This window comes from Macaca nemestrina, chromosome 12 (assembly GCF_043159975.1).
Source record: "Macaca nemestrina isolate mMacNem1 chromosome 12, mMacNem.hap1, whole genome shotgun sequence".
Classification (NCBI taxonomy): Eukaryota; Metazoa; Chordata; class Mammalia; order Primates; family Cercopithecidae; genus Macaca; species Macaca nemestrina.
The window spans coordinates 72693066-72717502 of NC_092136.1; the positions used below are offsets into that span (position 1 = coordinate 72693066).

At 41.8% G+C, this 24437-nt stretch overlaps 1 protein-coding gene across 3 annotated transcripts in view; it reads right to left on the bottom strand.

Annotated features, from left to right (window-relative positions):
- The window catches only part of LOC105468719 (family with sequence similarity 168 member A), a 201602-nt gene that overhangs the window by 151285 nt on the left and 25880 nt on the right, over positions 1-24437 (bottom strand). Inside the window, exon 2 of one of the 3 annotated variants that reach the window (XM_071075256.1) lies at positions 8393-8468. The exons of the other annotated variants lie outside the window; for them this stretch is intronic. The gene's annotated coding sequence lies outside the window, so the exon portion shown is untranslated. The remainder of the gene's footprint in view (positions 1-8392; positions 8469-24437) is intronic. 3 annotated transcript variants of the gene reach the window in all.

The following is a 24437-nucleotide window of genomic DNA, read 5'->3' on the forward strand; positions in this document are numbered from 1 at the left end:
TAAGTTAAGGGGTTTGAATTTTATCCTCCAAGTTACGAAAAAAACCCTGGAAGATTTTAAAGCACAGAAGAGTGCAATCTGTATTCAACAAAGCTCAGGGAGAAGCAGGAGGGAGGACAGATTTGGTGGTGGTGAGACAGCAGGTAGGGAGACCAGTCAGGAAGTTATTGCAAAAAGTAATGAGACAGGAACTATCTGATACAAATAGTTTTAAACATACCCTATCTTAAATGGGTCTCTCTCCATTAGTCTATGCCTCTCAAAGCTGGAGCACCATGATTCAGTTATATAGCAAAATTACAAAAACAACAGTTAATTCTATAAACTAAAAATTTAACTGCACTCCTTTATTCAATAGCCATTCCAGATTTCGAACTAAAACTGCTCATTCTTCTCTTTCCCACTGCACATAATTTTGGAAAAACATTTCAGCCAGACGATCACATCTGTGCAGTGTGCCACAAGTGTAAACAATTTAACAGGAGTTTAATGAAACATTTCCTATTCAATTGGAGAAAAAGATTAGAAAATTCTAACATGGCAACATCAGGTTGCAAACTGACATTTTTTAATTAGCTTTTTTAAAAAATATGAACATGCCAATTTTAAATCCCATCTGGTTGCATGTTGCAGCTGCCCTGAATGAATTTCCAGTTATTATGCACTTGGCTAAAGCATTCAGAACTGCCATGTGCTATCAGCAGCAGCAGCTACAGTGCAGTACTTAGGAAGTACTTAAATACCCATGCTGGTACAAAAGGATTTCTTAGTCTGTCCTGGAGAGAAAGGAATATATGGGGAAGAGGAAGGAACGATATCACATTTTTAAGAAAATATATTTCAGTTTTGCCTCCTCTCCTCCTCAAAAGCAATGGACTTTCTTATCTTTGACCTCACAGAGCCTTAGCCTACAGAGTTTTACCTACTCTTCTGCCTTGTATAAACAAAATCCTAAGAACCAAGGATTCTGAATTGGACTAAAACTGGGTTCAATTCCAACTCTACCTCTCTTACAAACTGTGAACTTGGGCACATTTCTTAATCTTCCTTAGACTCTATTTCCTCATGTGTAAATGATAATGCCTAACCTTGAAGAGCTGTGGTAAAGATGAAAGAAAATGTATATAAAATATCTATACAATGTCTGGCTCATATGGGCATTCATTCAATACATGGTAACATTTAACACTCTCCTTTGTATTCCACTATAATTTGTACTTTACAGTAATTATGTACCTTCTTTAAAAGTTTAAGAATTAAATGAATTAATTTAGGTAAAGGCTTCATAACAGTGCCTGGCACACAGTAAGCAAGCATTAAGTATCAGTTGCAGTTGTTGCTATTACATACCAATATCATAGTATGTTTCATAGTGAACTGCAATTTCTTTATTAGTTGTTTACCTTCCTATCTAGTACTTAGCATAAAACCCAGCACGAAAGAGGTACTCAATTAACATCTGTTAACCAGTTGAATAAATAACGGATGAGGCCAGGCATGGTGGCTCATGCCTGTTATCCCAACACTTTGGGAGGCCAAGGTTGGTGGATCACTTGAGGTCAGAAGTTCAAGACCAGCCTGGCCAACATGGTGAAACCCCATCTCTACTAAAAATACAAAAATTAGCCTGGTGTCGTGGCACACAACTATAATCCCAGCTAGTCGGGAGACCGAAGCAGGAGAATCACCACAACCCAGGAGGCAGAGGTTGCAGTGAGCCAAGATAGCGCCACTGTCTTCCAGCCTGGGTGACAGAGTGAGATTCCATCTCAAAAAAATAAACAAATAAATAAATAAATAATGGATGAATGACTGAAGGAATGAACTGAATTTATCATACAATTTTGCAAAGTAGCCATTCAATATTGTTTTATAAATTAATTAATCCTATCAAGCCCATATGATAAGAAAGGGAGTTATTATTATGGCCCTTTTTACAGATAGTAAACAGAGGCCCAGAGAGATCAAAGGTTAAGGTCACCCAGGTAGAGTAGAATCCCTTTGGTCTCTCAGAAACTAACTCTAGATTTTTTTTCAACGAGACCTTAATCTCTCTCCATATTTTAAATATTACCTACGAGATTGGTCAAGTTTTTTAAGTCTCTACGGTTTCAAAGTCAGAAGATGTTACCAATAAATGATGGAAGGGTGAAAAAGGAACATGACCAAATGAGAAGTTCAGTATCTCCTCTTTGGGAAAAAAGGAATAAAGACCTGATTTCATCTGGCCTGAGCACAGAGAAAGCAATTAAGTATGACTAATAAGAGCATAAAGCCCTCACTATAAACAAATGAGGATGGAGGACAATGAGAGGGTCAAATATGAAAGGCAGTATGGGGAGTTAGAGCCACTCATCTACTCCTGTAAAGAGCATGACTACTCACAGTCTTTCTGGGGGGTAGTCATTCTTTCATTTAACAAATATTTAGTCCCTGCAATGAACTAGGATAATAACAGTGTATATCAAGAGCCTTAAAAAAATTACACCTGGATGGGCGCAGTAGCTCATGTATGTAATCCTAGCACTTTGGGAGGCCAAGGCAGGCAAATGGATTGAGCCCAGGAGTTCAAGACCAGCCTGGGCAACATGGTGAAACCCCGCCTCTACAAAAAATTAAAAAAATTAGCCAGGTGTAGTGGCATGCACCTGTAGTCCCAGCTATTCAAGAGACTGAGGTGGGAGTTTGAGCCCAGGAGGCGGAGGTTGCAGTGAGCTGAGATTGTGCCACTGCACTCCAGCCACAGCAGTCCAGCCTGTGTGAAAGAGCCAGACGCTATCTCAAAAAAATAAAAATAGTAATTCCAGCTACTCGGGAGGCTGAGGCAGGAGAATGGCGTGAACCTGGGAGGCGGAGCTTGCAGTGAGCTGTGATCCGGCCACTGCACTCCAGCCTGGGCGACAGAGCAAGACTCCGTCTCAAAAATAAATAAATAAATAAAAATAAAAAATAAATAAAAATAAAAATAAATATACCTTCACTCCAGTTACCCTATTCCTATTTATCCTAGGAAAACTATAAAAAAAATAAAGACTGAGGCCAGGCACAGTGGCTCACACCTGTAATCCCAGCACTTTGGGAGGCCAAGGTGGGAGGATCGCTTGAGCCAGGAGTTCGAGACCAGCCCGGGCAACACAGGGAGACCCCACCTCTACAAAAATAAAAATTTTTAATAAGGTGGGTGTGGGGTGCGCGCCTATAGTACCAGCTACTTGGGAGGCTAAGGTAGAAGATCACTTGAGCCCAGGAGTTTGAGGCTGCAGTGAGCTGTGATCGTGCCACTGCACTCCAGCCTAGGTGACAGACCCAGACTCTGTCTCAAAAATAAAAGGAAAATGCTTATGATATAATGTTAAATTAAAAAGCACTCCAAAAGACTACCTATAGTATGATCTTAATTATATAAAATAATTAGAAAATAACTTTTCAAAAAACCCTAAATGGTGATTTTTTTTTTTTTTTTTTTTTTTTTTTTTTTGAGACGGAGTCTCACGCTGTTGCCCAGGCTGGAGTGCAGTGGCGCGATCTCGGCTCACTGCAAGCTCCGCCTCCTGGGTTCACGCCATTCTCCTGCCTCAGCCTCCTGAGTAGCTAGGACTACAGGCGCCCACCACCGCGCCCGGCTAATTTTTTGTATTTTTAGTAGAGACGGGGTTTCACTGTGGTCTCGATCTCCTGACCTTGTGATCCGCCCGCCTCGGCCTCCCAAAGTGCTGGGATTACAGGCTTAAGCCACCGCGCCCGGCCAATGGTGAGTTTTAAAAGTAATCTCTGCTTGGCAGAATATAGAGCGATATTATTTGCCAAGGTTTTGTTTTTGTTTTTTTTTTTTTTTTTTGAGACGGAGTCTCGCTCTGTCACCCAGGCTGGAGTACAGTGGCCGGATCTCAGCTCACTGCAAGCTCCGCCTCCCGGGTTCATGCCATTCTCCTGCCTCAGCCTCCCGAGTAGCTGGGACTACAGGCGCCCGCCACCTCGCCCGGCTAGTTTTTTCTATTTTTTAGTAGAGACGGCATTTCACCTTCTTAGCCAGGATGGTCTCAACCTCCTGACCTTGTGATCCGCCCATCTCGGCCTCCCAAAGTGCTGGGATTACAGGCTTGAGCCACCGCGCCCGGCCATTTGCCAAGTTTTCTAGTTTTTCCATAACAGGCATTTTTCCAAAAAACAAGGTGAAGGAGACTTTAGGACAAAAAGTAAATATATAAAATGCCATCAGGATTAATTAAGATCATTAGAATCTCTGCTAGGTGAGAAATATATTAGAGGCATATTATTTTTACACAAAAAGATTATGTTAATCCTACTGAGAACTGACACAAATGCAAGGGTGAAATACAACGGGAGAGCAATAAAGAGAAAATCCCATCAGATTCCCAGGAGGTCGCTTTCATTTCAGAATGTCTGTCATCAGCAAAGCCAAGTTCAATGAGTAAAGAGAGAAATGAAACTTGATGGGTGAAGAAGATGGCAAGCTAAGACCCACTGCTAAAATCCATAAGTTCCTTAAGATCATGGAACCTGTCAATTACCATATAGTGTGACAAAGGCCATGGAAGGAAGGCAGCAGCAGGAATGTGGCAAAGTCAAGAGAAGGGCAAGGTAGCCTTTGTTGAAGATGACTAATTTAAAGGGGAAAGACATTAGCCTAGAGGAAAAGGGCATTCTAGGAAAAAGGGAGAGACTAGAGAATAGAAACAGCTTAGCATGCCTTGGGAAATGACATTTATTTCAGTGTTACTAGAGTCCAAAGTGCAAGGCAGGCTATGGTGAAAGATGTAGTTGCAAAAGTCATCAGGGGCCTGTCTCAGAGGACCTGAATATCTGGTCTATGATTAAGCCAAGCAGCTATACATGAGTCAGTCAACAAGGGTACCATTCCAGTAGAAGAGAGAGTTAGGCAGCATTATACTAAAGATAGTGATGGGTAGTTAAAGCAGAAGAGGAACACCCAGTCCAGCCTGGGGGCTCATGAAAGGCCTCTGAGAGAAAGTGACAAAGTAAGGCACAAAGGAAAAATGGGGCTAAGGTCCCAGCACTTTGGGAGGCCGAGGCAGGTGGATCTCTTGAGGTCAGGAGTTCGAGACCAGCCTGGTCAACATGTCAAAACCCCAGCTCTACTAAAAATACAAAACAAATTAACTGGGCGTGGTGGTGGGCACCTGTAATCCCAGCTATTTGGATGGTTGAGGCAAGAGAATTGCTTGAATCCGGGAGGCAGAGGTTGCAATGAGCCAAGATCACACCACTGCACTCTAGCCTGGGCGACAGAGCAAGACCCCATCTCAAAAAAAAAAAAAAAAATGGAGCTAAGGTCTGCAACATCCAAAGTGATGACACACAGTTGATACCTGGCCTAATCATAAACTCAGCAAACCAGGGAACTAGTCCCTGGCAAGGCTTCCAAAGAGGGAACCATTCTCATCACCAGAATGTAACCTCCAAGGACCTTGTTAGTCTTGTTCACTGCCAGGCTTCTAATACTAAAAATAGTGGGCATAAAGAAGCTGCTCTATAAATATTTGTGGGATAAAAAAGAAAAAGAGAAAGGAAGGCTTGCTATTATATTAAAAAGCAATGGGTCTGGTAAGCTTCAACCCACTGTCATGTTAAAGAAAAAACAACAACAAAAAAAGCAATGGGGCTGGGTATAGTGGCTCACATTGTAATCCCAGCACTTTGGGAAGCAGAGGCAGGAGGATCACTTGGGGCCAGGAGTTCAAGACCAGCCTGCACAACATAGCGAAACCCTGTTTCTACTAAAAACAAATTTTTTTAATTAGCCAAGTGTGGTGATACACACCTGTAGTCCTAGCTGGTTGGGAGGCTGAGGCAAGAGGATGGCTTGTGTCTAAGAGTTCAAGGTTGCAAGAAGCTATCATCGTGCCACTGCAGTCCCTCCTGGATGACAAAGTGAGAACTCTGGCTTTAAAAAAAAAAAAAACAGTGAGAACCCATTCCCTCCACCCCACCACTAGCAAATTAATAATAATAATAATTTAAATAATTAAATAAAATAAAAAGACAAATCCTATATGATTCTACTTATATGAGGCACTCAGAGTCATCAAAATCATAGAGACAGAAGACTGAATGGTGATTGTCAGGGGCGGGGGTAGGAAGAATGGGGCAATAGGGAGTTCCTGTTTAATGGGTAGACAAATTTCAGATCTGTAAGATAAAGAGTTTTAGAGATAGTTGACAGTGATGGTCACACAACATTACAAATGTATTTAATACACTAAACTATACACTTTCTTTCTTTTTTTTTTTTTTTTGAGACGGAGTCTCGCTCTGTCGCCCAGGCTGGCGTGATCTCGGCTCACTGCAACCTCCGCCTCGCAGGTTCAAGCAATTCAGCCTCCCGAGTAGCTGGGATTACAAGCACCCAACACCATGGCCGGCTAATTTTTGTATTTTTAGTAGAGATAGGGTTTCACCATCTTGGCCAGGCTGGTCTTGAACTCCTGACCTCGTGATCCACCCACCTCGGCCTTCCAAAGTGCTAGGATTACAGGCACGAGCCACCGTGCCTGGTCACTAAACTATACACTTTCAAAAAATCGAGATGATAAATTTTGCATGTATTTTACTGCAATAAAAAAAAAATTGGGGCCGGGCGCGGTGGCTCAAGCCTGTAATCCCAGCACTTTGGGAGGCCGAGACGGGCGGATCACGACGTCAGGAGATCGAGACCATCCCGGCTAACAGGGTGAAACCCCGTCTCTACTAAAAAATACAAAAAGCTAGCCGGGCGAGGTGGCGGGCGCCTGTAGTCCCAGCTACTGGGGAGGCTGAGGCAGGAGAATGGCGGGAACCCGGGAGGCGGAGCTTGCAGTGAGCTGAGATCCCGCCACTGCACTCCGGCCTGGGCGACAGAGCGAGACTCCGTCTCAAAAAAAAAAAAAAAAAAAAAAATTGGGGGCCAGGTGCAGTGGCTCATGTTGGTAATCCCAGCATTTTGGAAGGCCAAGGCAGGCGGATCACATAAGGCTAGGAGTTCGAGGACAGCCTGGCCAACATGGCAAAACCCTGCCTCTACTACAAAAAAAAAAATACAAAAATTAGCCAGGTAGGGTGGCACACACCTGTAATCCTAGCTACTTGGGTGGCTGAGGCACAAGAATCGTCTGAACTCAGGAGGCAGAGGTTGCAGTGAGCCAAGATCACACCACTGCACTCCAGCCTGGGCAACAGAGCAAGACCCTGTCCCAAAAAAAAAGAGGAAAAAAAGCAATGGGAAATTCACAACCACCAAAAGGTGAAAGCAACTTAAGTGTCTGTTGATGGATGAATGGATCAAAAAACTGTGGCATATACATACAATGGAGTATTATTCAGACTTAAAAAAGAAGGAAATTCTGACATATACTAAAACATGATGAACCCTGAAGACATTATGCTAAGTGAATTAAACCAGTAATAAAGGACAAACACTATTATTCTACTCATATGAGATACATAGAATAATGCAATTCTTGGACACATAGTTGAATGGTGGTTGCCAGGAGCTGGGGTAGGGAAGAAATGGGAGTTACTGTTTAAGATGATAGTGCCCCGGCAAAATTTTTGTTTTATTTTCAGCAGAGATGGGATCTTACTATGTTAACTAGACTGGTCTTGAACTCCTGAGTTCAAGCGATCCTCCTGCCTCGGCCTCCCAAAGTGCTGGGATTACAGGCATGAGCCACTATGCCTGGCCAAAATTAAGTTATTTAATTTAAAAATCCTGTATTCATTAATTGGAAAATGTAATATTGTTAAGATGCCACTTCCAAAGCAATCTATAGATTTTATCAAAAGTCCAAAAACCTTTTTTTGTAGAACTGGAAGAGCCAGTCCTCAAATTCATATGGAATTGCAAGAGGATACAAATAGCAAAAATAATCTTGAAAAAGATCAACGAAGTTGGAAGACTCATACTTAACAATTTCAAAATTCACTACAAAACTATGGTAATCAGTACAGCATGATACTCGCATAAGGACAGGTATATAGACCAATGGAACAGAATCACAAGTCTAGAAATAAATCCATATATCTCTGGCCAATAAATTTTCAACCAACAAGCCAAGACTAATCACTAATCAATGAGAAAAGAAAAGTCTCTTCAACAAATGGTGCTGGGACAACTGAATATCTACAAGCAGAAGAATGAAGCTGGACCCCTACGTCAAACCACATATAAAACTTAATTCAAAATTAAAGACCTAAATTTAAGGGATACAACCATGATAAATCTTCATGACCTTGGATTTGGCAATGGATTCTGAGCTATGACAACAAACTAAGCAACCAAAGAAAAAATAAACTGGACTTCATCAAAATTTAAAACTTTTGTGCATCAAAGGATATTATCAAAAAAGTGAAGAGGCCAAATGTGATAGCTTACACCTGCAATCCCAGCACTTCAGAAGGGCCAAGGTGGGAATTCAGCATCAGCTTGGGCAAACAGCAAGACACTGCCTCTACAAAAAATGTAAAAAAGAAAAATTACCCAAGCATGGTGGTGCACATCTGTAGTCCTAGCTACTTAGGAGTCTGAGGCTGGAGGATCACTTGAGCCCAGGAGTTAAAGGCTGCAGTGAACTATGATCATGCCACTGTACTCCAACCTGGGCAACAGAGCAAAACCCTGTCTCTAAAAAAGAAAAAAAAAAAAAAAGTGGAAAGAAAACCTACTGAATAAGAAAAAATATTTGGAAATCATATATTTGATAAAGGTCTGGAATCCAAACTGTAAAAGAAACTTTTATAATTCAACAACAAAAAGGCAAAAAAAAAAAAAACTTTTTTTAATGGGCAAAGGACATGAATAGGTATTTTTCCACAGATATACAAATGGCCAACAAGTACATGAAAAGATGCTTAACGTCATTTATTAATCATTAGGGAAATACAAATCAAAACCATATGATATGCCATACTCATTATAACAGCTATTTATTTTTTAAAAATGAAGAAGGAAATAACAAGTATGAGCAATAATGTTAAAAAATCTGAACCCTCAAATATTGTTGGTGGGAACGTTAAAATGGTGCAGCCATTATGGAAAGGTCTGGCAGCTCCTCAGCAAGTTAAACATAGAATTACCATACGACCCAGCAATTCCATTCCTAGGTATACACTGAACTAAAACAGGTACTGGCTGGGCGCGGTGGCTCACGCCTGTAATCCCAGCACTTTGGGAGGCCGAGGCGGGCGGATCACAAGGTCAGGAGATCGAGACCATGGTGAAACCCCGTCTCTACTAAAAATACAAAAAATGAGCCGGGCACGGTGGCGGGCGCCTGTAGTTCCAGCTACTCGGGAGGCTGAGGCAGGAGAATGGCGTGAACCCGGGAGGCGGAGCTTGCAGTGAGCCAGGATAGCGCCACTGCACTCCAGCTTGGGCGACAGAGCGAGACTCCGTCTCAAAAAATAAAAAATAAAAATAAAAAAAAAAAATAAAATAAAATAAAACAGGTACTAAAACAAATACATCTACCCACATGTTCATAGCAGCACTCTTCACAATAGCAAAAGGTAGAAACAACTCAAATGTCCATCAGTGGACAAACTGTAGCATATCCATACAATGTAATATTACTCAGCCATAAAAAGCTTTAAAAAGTAATGAAGTACTGGCCAGGCGCGGTGCTTATGCCTGTAATCCCAGCACTTTGGGAGGCCAAGGCAGGTGGATCACCTGAGGTCAGGAGTTCAAGATCAACCTGGCCAACATGATGAAACCCCGTCTCTACTAAAAATACAAAAATTAGCCGGGCATGGTGGCAGTCACCTGTAATCCCAGTTACCAGGGAGGCTGAGGCAGCAGAATCGCTTGAACCCAGGAGCTGGAGGTTGCAATGAGCCGAGATCATACCATTGCACTCCAGCCTGAGCGACAAGAGTGAAACTCCGTCTCAAAAAGAAAAAAGTAATGAAGTACTGATACATGCTACAACATGAACATCAAAAACATTATTCTGAGTGAAAGAAGCCAGACGCAAAAGGCCACACACTATATGATTTCATTTATGTAAAATATTTAGAATAGGTAAATCCATAGAGACGAAAAGCAGATTGGTTGTCGCCAGGGGCTAGGAGGGAATAGGAATGGGAATGACTGTTTAATGGATACAGAACTTCCTTTTAGGGGGATGAATGTTTTGGAACTAGACAGAGATGGTTGTTGCACAACACTGGGAGTGTATTAAATGCCACTAAATTGTTCACTTTACAGTGGTTAATTTCAACAACGATATATAAATTTCACCTCAATCAATCAATCAATAATGAGAATCCTCCATTCACACAAACTTCCCAAAAATTGTTTTGTTATCTTTTCTTCTTTCCATTGCCCAAACTGTAACCATAACAGATGGCAAAGCATTTCTTGATTCTCAGCAAGAAAAAAACACAACAGCACTGAGGAGTTGTCACTAATGAGAACAATGTAAACAAAATCCTTAGTACCACTACTGCAGCATTAAATACATCCAAGCAGTTATATCCACAGAATTAGTCTCATTTAAGGAAAGGCCAATGAAGGTTTTTTTCTTGTTGTTGTTTTCTGAGACAGGGTCTCACTGTCTCCCAGGCTGGAGTGCAGTGGCATGAACATGGCTAACTGCAGCCTCGACCCTCCAGACTCAAGCAATCCTCCCAGCTCAGCCTTCCGAGGAGCTGAGACTATAGACATGTGCCACCATGACCATGCCCAACTTTTTTTTTTTTTTTAAAAGAGATGTGGTCTCAGTATGTTGCCCAAGTGGTCTTGAACTTATGGCTTCAAGCATTCTTCCTACCTCAGCCTCCCAAAGTGCTGGGATTATAGGCATGAGCAACCATGCCCGGTCTCCAATGAAGGTACTTTTGCTAAGGTGTGTGAAGATACCTGTTGCTGGGATCAGGAGACATGAAGAAACTAAGAAAAAAAAATACTGGGAAAAGTTTTCAATAGCTTTGTAAGCCTTCAGAATTTAAAGTACATTAAGAAATAAAAACTTGGGCCAGGCGCGGTGGCTCAAGCCTGTAATCCCAGCACTTTGGGAGGCCGAGATGGGCGGATCACGAGGTCAGGAGATCGAGACCATCCTGGCTAACACAGTGAAACCCCGTCTCTACTAAGAAATACAAAAAAAAATAGCCGGGTGAGGTGGCGGGCACCTGTAGTCCCAGCTACTCTGGAGGCTGAGGCCGGAGAATGGCGTGAACCCGGGAGGCGGAGCTTGCAGTGAGCTGAGATCCGGCCACTGCACTCCAGCCTGGGCGACAGAGCGAGACTCCATCTCAAAAAAAAAAAAAAAAAAAAAGAAATAAAAACTTAAATGCAGTGGGTACAAATATGGCAAATCTGAAAGCTAAGCCTGACTAAGGCTATCAACCTGCCATGTGCTAAAAACAAATGTACTCACTCAGAGAAAAACTGAAAGAAGTACTACATACCTATTAAAACAGCTAAATTTAAAGAGTGATAATACTAAATGCTAACAAGGATACAAAGAAACTGGACTTCTCATATATTTCTGGTAGGAAGGTAAAATGGTACACACACTCTGGAAAATAATTTGGCAGTTTCTTATAAAACTAAACATGCAGCCAGGCATCACTGCTCATGCTTGTAATCTCAGCACTTTGGGAGGCCAAGGCGGGCAGATAGCCTGAGACCAGGAGTTCAAGACCAGCCTGGCCAACATGGTGAAACTGTCCCGACTAAAAATACAAAAATTAGCCAGGCGTGGTGGTGTACACCTGTAGTCCCAGCTAATCAGGAGGTTGAGGCTGGGAGAATTGCTTGAACCTGGGAGGCAGAGGTTGCAGTGAGCCGGGATTGTGCCACTACACTCCAGCCTGGGCGACAGAGCAAGACTCTGTCTCAAAAAAAAAAAAAAAAGGCCTGGGCGCGGTGGCTCATGCCTGTAATCCCAGCACTTTGGGAGGTCGAGGTGGGTGGATCACCTGAGGTTGGGAGTTCAAGATCAGCCTGACCAACATGGAGAAATCCCGTTTCTACTAAAAATACAAAAAATTAGCCAGGCATGGTGGCACATGCCTGTAATCCCAGCTACTCGGGAGGCTGAGGCAGGAGAATCGCTTTAACCTGGGAGGCGGAGGTTGCAGTGAGCCAAGATCGCGTACCATTGCACTCCAGCTTGGGCAACAAAAGCGAAACTCCATCTCAAAAAACAAACAAAAAAAAGTTATCCTTTTCTCCTAGGCTTCCAGGAAATTCAGGGGTAAATTTGTAGCTCACCTACAGCAACTGGGGAGACATACATACATACATACATATATATATATATATATATATGTTATTCTATTTTCAATAGTACTCAGCATTTTTCTTTTTTAGGTTATTTTACTAGATTACTTTTGTAAACTACTCTCAATCCCTTGTGGAATAAATAAAGACCACTCAAACATGGCAAGTGCTACTCTATCCCTAATAAATATGTTAAAATTATTCCATAGAGAACTAGAAATGGCACAGCCATTCCCGCTTTTTTTAAGCATTTGATCATACAAGCAGAGCCATTCACTTTTTTTGTTGTTTGTTTTTTAATTCACAAACCAAGATCTTTATGAGACCTCCCTTCCTTTACTGAAATAACTTTTACTTTTATATCTGTATCAACTAAGGGGTAAAAGTGACACTAGTCACTTTGGACAATAAAAATAAATTTTTAGATAATTTTAATACCCTCTTATCCCATATGATTCTTGATCTTGAAGTTCAATGCTGCAATCTTAGGACTGTGGTTTAAAACATTACAGAAGAATTTTTTTTTTTTTTTAAAGACTGAGTCCCACTCTGTTGTTCAGGCTGGAGTGCAATGGTGTGATCTCAGCTCAATGCAACCTCCACCTCCCAGATTCAAGCAATTCTCCTGCCTCAGCCTTCTGAGTAGCTGGGATTACAGGCACATGCCACCACGCCCGGCTAATTTTTGTATTTTCAGTAGAGATAGGGTTTCACCATGCTGGTCAGGCTGGTCTTAAACTCCTGACCTCATGATCTGCCTGCCCCGGCCTTCCAAAGTGCTGGAATTACAGGTGTGAGCCACCGCGCCTGGCCTACAGGGGAATATTTACAGCTGTATGACCTCTCTTCATCTCTCTGACCCTCATCACAAGTGGGGATGGTAACACTTATGCTGAAAGGTTCTTTTGGGGATCATATAACATATGCAAATCATCTACCAGGTCCTTGTAAACAGTATCATCTGACTCAGACCTCGGTCTACAATAGGATGTCTTGCTTCAAAGAGAAAGTGTTTTCCATCACAGAATGCAGCATATAATGCCAGTTAGCCTTTTTCATTTGATTTCTTGCCTAATCTAGAGTCTGAGTTTAACACTCAATAAAGAATAGAAGGTTGGCCTGGCACGATGGCTCACGCGTGTAATCCCAGCACTTTGGGAGGCCAAGGCAGGCAGATCACCTGAGGTGAGGAGATCAAGATCAACCTGGCCAACATGGTGAAACCCTGTCTCTACTGAAAATACAAAAATTAGCCGGGCATGATGGTGGGCGCCTGTAATCCCAGCTACTTGGGATGCTGAGGCAGGAGGATTGCTTGAACCCAGGAGGTGGAGTCTGCAGTGAGCCGAGATCGTACCACTGCATTTCAGCCTGGGCAACAGAGCAAGACTCTGTCTCAAAAAAACAAAGAATAGGCCAGGCGCGGGAGCTCACGCCTGTAATCCCAGCACTCTGGGAGGCTGAGGCGGGCGGATCATGAGGTCAGGAGATCGAGACCATCCTGGCTAACACAGTGAAACCCCGTCTCTACGAAAAAATACAAAAAATTAGCCGGGTGCAGTGGCGGGCGCCTGTGGTCCCAGCTACTCGGGAGGCTGAGGCAGGAGAATGGCGTGAACCCAGGAGGCGGAGCTTGCAGTGAGCCAAGATCGTGCCACTGCACTCCAGCGCTCCAGCCTGGGCGACAGAGCAAGACTCCGTTTCAAAAAAAAAAAAAAAAAAAAAGGAATAAAAGGTTACCTACTAACACAGTAGTTCTGCCTGAACCCGAGCAAAATGTTCCCTGAGTACCAGCTGAGCATATTTAGTAGGCATCAATTCACACAGGCCCCAGGGAGGGGACATTCACTGTAATATTCAAAAGGACATCACCGTAATATACAGTATCCTTGTGACCAGTATTTCTAATGCTACTACTCTCTATATCTTTTATTATTATTTAATAGTGATGCAATGGATTAGTGAAGTCAATTAAACTATGCCAAGAAAAGACTTGAAAAATAGCTTTTCAAGCAATTCCAAACCAGGCCAGGATTTCATCCCCATCAGTTATTTACTTGATGTTCACCTCTATCATTCACCTAAGGCAGACACCTCAAACATTCCTGGTATATGCTTTGGAAGGCTCCATCACATTTATTTTCCATCGTAATTCAACCAACAATTTCAGCTCTCCCATTTGTTAGCTATGCAACTATTCTCTGAGGACAATACTGCTTATCTAATAGCTATCTAATACTGTTATTTGCTGAGGTTTAGAGATAATTTATGTAGAATGCCTACACACTATCTGGCCCAATAAACGTATGCAATAAACTGTAGCTGCTATTGTCATCACTAATAAATACTCATGAGTGCCCACTATTTTCCCAACATTGTGCTGAGCAGTAGGAGGAAAACGATAAGTATGTAAGATGTCATCCACTCTAAGGGGGTACACAATCAAGTTGAAACAAAAAAAAACATTATACAATAGTTATATGTAATTATATAATTAAATGGTCAATTGTTTGGTATAGACTAAGTGCAGAAGGAGAGACCCGAAAGCTTTTCCTTCTATTAACTCACAACAACCCTTGGAGCCAGGCAGGCAGAAATTCCCATTTTACAAAAAGAAACTGAGACTAAGAAAGACAAAGTCATAGAGTTCAATCATTTACCCAATTAACAAATTCTAGGCTATGAACTATGCTTAAGTGCAAAAGAGAAATAGATTAGTTAAGACTCTTGGTTGTAAATGACAGAAAACAAACTGGTTTAAGCAAAAAGCCTAATTACTGACCTAATTAACTGAAGCCCAAGATTAAGGTAGACTACGGGGGAGGCTCATTTCAGAGCTCAAAGTCACTGCCTCCACCTGTTTAGCTTCACTTCCTCAATGTTGATTCTATCATAAGCCAGACTCTCTCCTCCTAATGTGGCAAAATGGCTATAGCAGCTCCAGCCACACACCTCTGTAGTATAGCAGGACTTGGAGAAGGTCTTCTATAGAGGCTTACAAAAGTCCTGAGCATTCAGTTTAGACCAGCTTAAAACATATTTACCCCTAAACCAATCACTATGGCCAGAGTAATGTGATGCCTTGGTTACCTTGAGCCTGGTTCACGTAACACTAGAGCTAAGAAATTCCTACCCAAACTATATGAAGCAAAACAGGGGGGAAGGTGTGGTTCCTAAAACGAACATATGAGGCCATTGCTGAGATAAGAAGGAAACTACAGAAGCAAACTACAAATGTCCACAACAAGGAACCCTGTGACTGTGCTCTCACAGAATATACAGTTTGGGGCAGTGATTCTCAAGTACAGATGGGCTGGTAGTAAAAAGAAGGTTAGAGGTGGCCAGGCACAGTGGCTCACGCCTGTAATCCCAGCACTTTGGGAGGCCAAAGCAGGCAGATCACAAGGTCAAGAGATCAAGACCATCCTGGCTAACACAGTGAAACCGCGTCTCTACTAAAAATACAAAAAAAAAAAATTAGCTGGGCGTGGTGTTGGGCGCCTGTAGTCCCAGCTACTCGGGAGGCCGAGGCAGGAGAATGGCATCAACCCAGGAGGCAGAGCTTGCAGTGAGCCAAGACTGCGCCACTGCACTTCAGCCTGGGCAACACAGTGAGACTCCGCCTCAAAAAAAAAAAAAAAGGAGGCTAGAGGTATAGTTCTAGTCTGAAAGAAATATAATTGCAGAACAATGTGGTAAGTGCCATACAGACAATACTTAAAACAATGTGTCACAGTGTCCAGAAAAAAAAAAAGGAAGGCCACCCTAAGACTTTAGGGAAGTCTTCCAAGAGGTGGTACTGACCAAACTTAGTCCTGAAGAAAATAGGTCAGTTAGCAAATCACCTAACTGCAACTACAGCATCAAAGTTTCCTGATTCCCTATCAAGAGCTCTTTCCACTACTATGGTGGAGAGGAAAATGGGCACTGAGGCCTCAAGAGAATTGACTGCCACAGAAGCTCATTTAAACCAGCTGTCATAACTGCTCAGCACTTAAGTACGCTGTAAACGACTTGTCCACAATGCAGCAGGATCACAAAGACCCTGCCAACCTTACCGGAGGATGTTTCAGCTAGATAACAGTCATGATCTAAGCATGGAATGGGATATTCTGTTATTTCCCAGCACTTTGGCTTCTTCACCTACTACCAGCCTGCTCTTTCCACTATATGTGTAAGGGCTGACAGTTGAAACAGAAAAGTACCAAACGCAGTAAGCTAAATTGAGACCACACTGTAAGTTAAAGGAAAAACCCACTATACTGATACTTCCACACATGCAGTTTATGCTCATTGGGATAGGAGGTAAATAAAGGGTTTGCATCAGTAGGTAGGGTTTGCATCTATCTCTACCACTTACTAATTGTGTGACCCTCAGCAAGTCACTTTTCTGACCCTCAATTTCCTCATCTGTAAAATGGGAAGCATTATAATACCTTTCTTGGAGCTACTATAGGAATTAAAACAAGATAAAAGGAAAACACTTGGTCAAATTGTAAAGCATCAAGTAAATATTAGCTATGTTCCCTAACTCTTCAAGGAGAGACATTTCAAAGTACTATATGACTTCTAACTTTATAAATAGCAGAATTCTCAACACTCCATTCCATTTGGACTTGAAGCAATCAAAACTCTTTCCAGGGAAGGCTTTTAAAAACAATACCACATTAGGCCGGGCGCGGTGGCTCAAGCCTGTAATCCCAGCACTTTGGGAGGCCGAGACGGGCGGATCACGAGGTCAGGAGATCAAGACCATCCTGGCTAACACGGTGAAACCCCGTCTCTACTAAAAAATACAAAAATCTAGCCGGGCGAGGTAGCGGGCGCCTGTAGTCCCAGCTACTCGGGAGGCTGAGGCAGGAGAATGGCGTAAACCCGGGAGGCGGAGCTTGCAGTGAGCTGAGATCTGGCCACTGCACTCCAGCCTGGGCCACAGAGCGAGACTCCGTCTCAAAAAAAAAAAAAAAAAAAAAAAAAACCAATACCACATTAAACATTGGTGATTTGTTTTAAAAGCTGCAATTAAGAGGATTCCACTGTTTCACCAGGCTCTTGTGGCATCCAATTAAGTAATAACATGAGAGAGGAGCTCTTAATTATGGAGGAAAACTTCCACAAGCCAGTGACAGGTGTGCAGGGCTCAAGCTGAGATCAAAATAGTTGACTACAGCATTAATTTCCCCCTTTCCTTTTTCCCAAAGACACTTAAGTTTGCATGCAATTAGTTGAAAAGTAAACCAGATCGAATGACTGCCATATTTCAAGCTTTATTACCTTTTATCATGTTAACATCTACCAATTGAGTTTTAAGGGATTAACACCAAAACAGATGGTTTAAACGCACAATAAGTGAGCCTCAATGATCAGAAATTATAATAGCCAAGCTGGGTTTACACTTACACTGAGATGTTAGCATTTTTCCCTAAATTATGTCTATTGTAAATTAAAGTTATTCCTTTTCTATTTTCATGTATACACTTTGTAAATAACATTAAAAATAAAACCCTCTTCAAGGGGATGCATTTTTTTCTAATTTGCCTGCCTTCTCTCCAAATGTAAAGCAAACCTCCTTTATCCCTTGATGTAATCAATAAAAATTAAAGCCAAACATCCAGCATTTATTTATTTTGCAAGTTACAGACAACGGTTTTAGCAGCACCTACCAAAAAAGCACACCCCCAACATCCAAATGGAAAGAGAATTAAGCATCCATTTGTTGAAAAAGCACTTTTTAGGGCTACACTTGATTGCCAATGAAAAGAGCTCCTGGAAAGTGAGACCTCCAAATTTGGTGTTGGGAAGCAACTCAGGAAATATGTACACACTTAACACAGGATGAGCCATCATGATAAGAAAAACACAAGATTTGGATTCAAGTCCCAGTCTGTCATATGCTCTACTCATTCAAGCAGTTATGGAGTAGCTGTTTTCTATCACGTACAATATTGAGTGCTAATGATAAAAAGCAAGACACATTACAAATTATTATTATAAAATGTTACAGGTCCTATAACAGGCATCAACACAAGAGAAGAATGAGGAGAAAACAGTCAATTCTACCTGGAAAAGAGAGCAACAACTTTATAGTGGAAGCAATGTAGGTGGTAGATTTTTTAAAATAAAATAAGGCCATGTTTGCCAAGTTGAGAAGGGAAGAGGACCATTTGAGCAGAAGAAGCAACACGAGTACAGATTTGGCAGTTTAACAGTATATAGTAAGTCCCAACGATTGCAAGTGGTTTGGCAGGGTTGGGCTGCGAAGATGGATTCACTGGAGGTGACCCTGGCAGCAGATGGAAGAATGGAGGCTGCTGTCCACACAAGAGCTGCTGAGAGTCTGAGCTAAGGCAATAGCCATGGGGATGGAGAGAAAGGCACAGATTTGAGAAATGCTAAGGTGATCGTATCTACACAGCTTAGTGACTGAAGGAATATGAGAAGATAAGGAAATCCCAAATTTCCGGCTTGAGTGAGAAAATGGTGATGTCATTCACTGAGATAAGAAACACAAAGAGAAGGTGTGGGGGGAAAGGATAATGAGTTCAGTTTTGAGCTACACTTGTGACTTTAAACCAGTCACCCGATACCTCAAAATCAGTTCCCCAGTTAGCAAAATGGTTATAATACCACTTACCTCAAAGAAATTCTCAATGTGGTGAGAATTAATATAATGAATGAGGAAAAGGTTTTATTATTTTTACCCTCCAGCTATGACTCTGTGGAAGAGACTGCTAATAGTATCCATTTTCCCTTGCTTCCTTTCAATACAGACACTCCCTTACGGTAACCCTCTGCCAAAATAACTGAGCACATGCAACCGAGTTGGAAACTACATTTCCTAATGTTATTTATAACTAGATATGTCTTGTTTCTAAAGATAATGAACGAGATGCTGGGAGAATTAACATATACAACTTCAGCTCACTTTTTTTTTAAGGCAACTATGTGTCCTCCACTCTCTCTTCTCCCTTCTCATGGACTTATTTCAAGGTAGATGTGTTAATAAGCTATCACTGAGAATGCAGATGAGGGCATCACCCCCAGACAACGAGATAGAAGGTGCCTGAATCTCTAGATGATTTCATGGAGCAGAACCTCTGCCCACTGTGGTCATAAGAGACTTACCCCTGAACTGTTTTATAAGAGATAAATGTCTATCTTGTTTGAGCCACTGAATGTTTGGGTCTCTTTCAGCAGCTACCCTGTACTCTAACTACCCACCTTTCAAGCTTGTAAAATCTGTAAGGAAACTGAGCAAGACAAAATTCAGGGCTCTAGAAATCTACTAGACATTGGCAGTACCTTTGAGACAGGAGAGAGGAACATCCATGAGTACATACACACATGCACAACTCACAGACATAAAATGAGAACAAGAGTTGGACTGATGTGTGCCAAGCAACAAAGCAGACTGTAGCCAATTAATCAAGGCTGAACTAATCAAACAAAGTAGACGGTAGCCAACTAATCAAGGCTGAAAATTCCAATTTTTTATCTCATGTGGCTTCTACATTAAAACAACTAATTCTTAAAAGATCCAGTAATATATAAATTACTACCTGACACTCAAATCTACAATCTGGAACAATGGAATCAATTATGACATTCTTAGGTGAGGGGTAATTTACCTGAATATAACAATCTCAGACTAAAATAAGAAGAGAAGCTCAGGAATTCTTAAACATTTTGCACTATAATCATACACAAAAATAATGCAGGGCAGGGCACATGGAAAACCAAGTAGCTATGCTATGACATGACTGTATTTGAATGTGATATAACCTAGAAGCTAAATGAAGTATAATGGCTTCTTCTCAATGGTCAGGAAGAAGGCTATTGAGAACTAGACCCTTGGCCAGGAGGTGATGGCTCACGTTTGTAATCCCAGCACCTTGGGAGGCCGAGGCAGGTGGATCATGAGGTAAGAAGATTGAGTCAAGCCTGGCCAACACAGTGAAACCCCGTCTCTACTAAAAATACAAAAATTACCTGGGCGTCGTGGTGGGTGCCTATAATTCCAACTACTCAGGAGGCTGAGGGATGAGAATCGCTTGAACCCAGGAGGCAGAGGTTGCAGTGAGCAAAATCCAGCCACTGCATGAGCGAAACCCCGTCTCAAAAAAAAAAAAAAAAAAAAACAAACAAACAAACAAAAAAAAAACGCTGAAAAACGAATTTGCCACTGTCATATCTTATTTATATAAAATACAAAAGAAATCTGTCAAGGCAATCAAAAAAGAATCCAATACAATTAAGTTCACCTAGACATCAGAAAAATTGTTTCTTCAGTGTTACAAAATGCTTAAGTGTAATCCCTGTCTTATATGAAGGCTCTGTTATAGACAGTTACCATATGCTGGCTCAACTATATTTAATGCCACTATATTAGGACTGTTGTAACTCTCAAACATAATCAACTAGTGACTAAGAAGGAAGCAATCACGAGAAATCATAGGATATAAAAATAAACTAGCAATTTTAGTATCATCACTCTTTAATACTAGACACAGCATCAACTTTTTAAATCATGCATTCCCTCAGCAATCATTATGGAAAACACACTGTTGCCAGCTACTAAAACAGAGATAATACACACAGGAACACACACACACAGCTGTCTTATCCACCTTCAAGTAGCTCTCACAGACTTATCTATCGCGGTATTTTGTTCCTTGGATTTGAGAAAGAAAGATGCACAGAAAGATTTTTAGGGTTATCTCTTATCTTCAGTTAGTCTCAACGAAAGTATCTATTTGCCATACGAAAAAGACTATTGTGTATTCCTAAGAAAACAGATGTTGGCCGGGCATGGTGGCTCATGCCTGTAATCCCAGCATTTTGGGAAGCCGAGGCAGGCAGATCATGAGGTCAGGAGTTCGAGACTAGACTGGCCAATATAGCGAAACTCCGTCTCTACTAAAAATACAAAAATTAGCTGGGTGTGGTGGTGCGCACCTGTAGTCCCAGCTACTCAGGAGGCTGAGGCAGAAGAATCGCTTGAACCAGGGGAGGGGCGGAGGTTGCAGTGAGCCAAGATCTCACCACTGCATTCCAGCCTGGGCAGTAGAGCAAGACTCCGCCTCAAAAAAAAAAAAAGAAAGAAAGAAAGAAGATAGATGTGAAGCTCTAACCAACAGCTAAAAGTATTATAGAAGGGGAAAAAATATGAGATTTGGAGTCAGGAGACCTGGGATGTGGGGTCCAGATTCTGTACTCAGCAAATGAATGATCTTGTGTAATTAATTCATCTTACTTTTCCTAACCTATAGAATGGATATGAAAAGCATAATTAACTGCTTCACAGAGTTTCAAGGGTCAAATAAGAGAGATAATATCTTTCATATATACCTACATATTCATACAAGCTGTTTCTGAGAAAATATAAGGGTTAAGTATATAGCTCTGAAATCAGATTGCCTGGGTTCTAATCACAGCTGCATCCCTTCACTAGCTGTGAGACTAAGCAAGTTACTTCCTTTCTCTGAGACTCAGTTCTCTCCTCTATAAAATGGGGATAATGAGGATTAAAACAAATATTGCACTTGGCACATGCCTGCATATAACATAGTGTTAGATAGTATCATTATTCTGCCAGGCGCGGTGGCTCAAGCCTGTAATCCCAGCACTTTGGGAGGCCGAGATGGGCGGATCACGAGGTCAGGAGATCGAGACTATCCTGGCTAACACGGTGAAACCCCGTCTCTACTAAAAAACACAAAAAAACTAGCCGGGCAAGGTGGCGGGCGCCTGTAGTCCCAGCTACTCGGGAGGCTGAGGCAGGAGAATGGCATGAACCCGGGAGGCAGAGCTTGCAGTGAGCTGAGATACGGCCACCGCACTCCAGCCTGGGCGACAGAGCGAGACTCCGTCTCAAAAAAAAAACAAAAAGATAGTATCATTATTCTTAGCTCTGTCCTAAATAAAGTGAGTACAAAGATGGAAAAAAAAAAACCTGGTCCACAAAAAGAGCTACCAGTTTAGTACAAGAAACGTATCAGTAAAAAGGAAAATTGTAGACTGGACATGGTGACTCACACCTGTAATCCCAAAAATATGGGAGGCTGAGGCTAATGGATCACTTGAGCTCAGGAGTTTGAGACAAGCCTAGGCAACAGGGTGAAACCCCACCTCTACAAAAAATTAGCTGGGCATGGTGGCATGCACCTATGGTCCCAGCTACTCAGGATTGTGAAGATCATTTGAACCTGGGAAGCTGAGGCTGCAATGAGTCATGATCACATCATTGTACTCCAGCCTGGGTGACAGAGTGAGATTCTGTCTCAAAAAGGAAGAGAAGAGAAGAGAAGAGAAGAGAAGAGAAGAGAAGAGAAGAGAAGAGAAGAGAAGAGAAGAGAAGAGAAGAAAGAGAAGAGAATATTTAAGTACCATAAAAACATTTTACAAAGAATTAGGCAAATATCAGTTGACATTATTATATATAAAGTTAATATGATAAAGTAACTCAGGCTAATTCTGACTGGGGTCTATGGAAACCCATTTCCTTACTTAATCACTGTATCATGTTCATACTAGCAGACCAAGAACAGAGAAGAGAGATGCCTAAGTTTGCTCTTACAGTCAAATAAAACACAGACTTTGAAACCGTCCTGGACAACAACTATTCTGCTCTAATACTTAATATAGAAGGCAATGATCCAGACAACATAATGCAGTTACTTGCAGTAAAGAAAAACTGACATCCCCCTGGGAAAAAAATGAATAAAATCAGTGTAGTACCAAAACTCAGAGCCAGAAGCCTCTCCTCATACAGAAAAATCCTTAACTAATACACTGCAGCATTCAGATACATCAATAATTAAACATATTGAAAATTTAGGTTGATGTTCCACTTAGGAAAAATATCATCCACATTACTGAAATGCTGTAAACAGAATCAATTTTCAGGTAAGAGATAAACTAAATAAGCCTCCATAAAATTAAGCATTCTAGCCTGTGGAGGCAGGTCTCCCACTTGCCAGCCACCATCTGCACCTCTTTAAATGAAGATACATCAATGTGCTCACCTGAGAGACACCACTGGATTCATACACAATAATCACAAGATGCACTTGGAACTTCCCCTAAAAACGGACACACTTAACTGTTAGAAGGTAGAAAGAGGAATGAAAAAAAATCTATTTTAACTTCTATACATACTCCTAGAAGGCTTAAAACCAGGATTTCAACTTGAGTGCCATCATGAGGGAAGCTAGAGTTGTTACCTCTATCCCTATTCCTCAATCAGTTCTCCACACACTACCCTGTGTCCTAAGTTTTTCTAATCAAGGAGCCTCCCACTTCCTTGTTCTAGGGATCAAGACTAGACCAAGATCCAAACCTCAAGTCTAAGATCTTCTCTAAGTCCTCTGGGCCTGCCTCACAGTAGCACCTCACACCATTCTCACTTCCACTATGCAGTTACATTCACTCAATACTTTTATCTACCAAGAAAGTCATTCTGGCCTCTTTTCTTCTTGCTGTCCCCAATGACTACCATAATAAAACTCATCAAAATGTCTTTATATAGTTCAAGTGAAATTCTGAATTTCCCTCTTAAAATGGCAGTGAATTCTGGCAGGGCACAGTGGCTCACGCCTGTAATCCCAGCACTTTGGGAGGCCAAGACAGGAGGATTGCTAGAGGACAGGAGTTCAAAACCAGTCTGGGCAACATAGAGACCCTGTCTCTACAAAAAATTCAAGAATTAGTCAGGCATGGTGGTACATGCCTATAATCCCAGCTACTCAGGATACTGAGGTGAGAGGATCACTTATGTCCAGGAGTTCTAGGCTGCAGTAAGCTATGAGCGGGACTCTGCACTTCAGCCTGGGTGAAAAAGCAAGATTCGTCTCAAAAAACCAAGGGGCAGGGGCAGGGGGCAGGGCATGGTGTTGCACACCTGTGGTCCCAGCTACTGAGGAGGTAAGGCAGGAGGATCACTAAGCTCAGGAGGTGGAGGCTACAGTGAGCCATGAGCCCACCACTGCACTCCAGCCTGGGTGACAGAGCAAGACCCTGTCTCAAAAAAAAAAAAAGGCAGTTAATTCTCTAAGCCCCACTTACCACTAATTATGAATGTCACATAATAGTTACTATCTCGCCTGGCATTTTTCCAATTTAAAAGGCATTTTCACATTCATTATCTCATTTGATCTTCACAACAATGGGAAGGTCAGCTATTATTATCTCT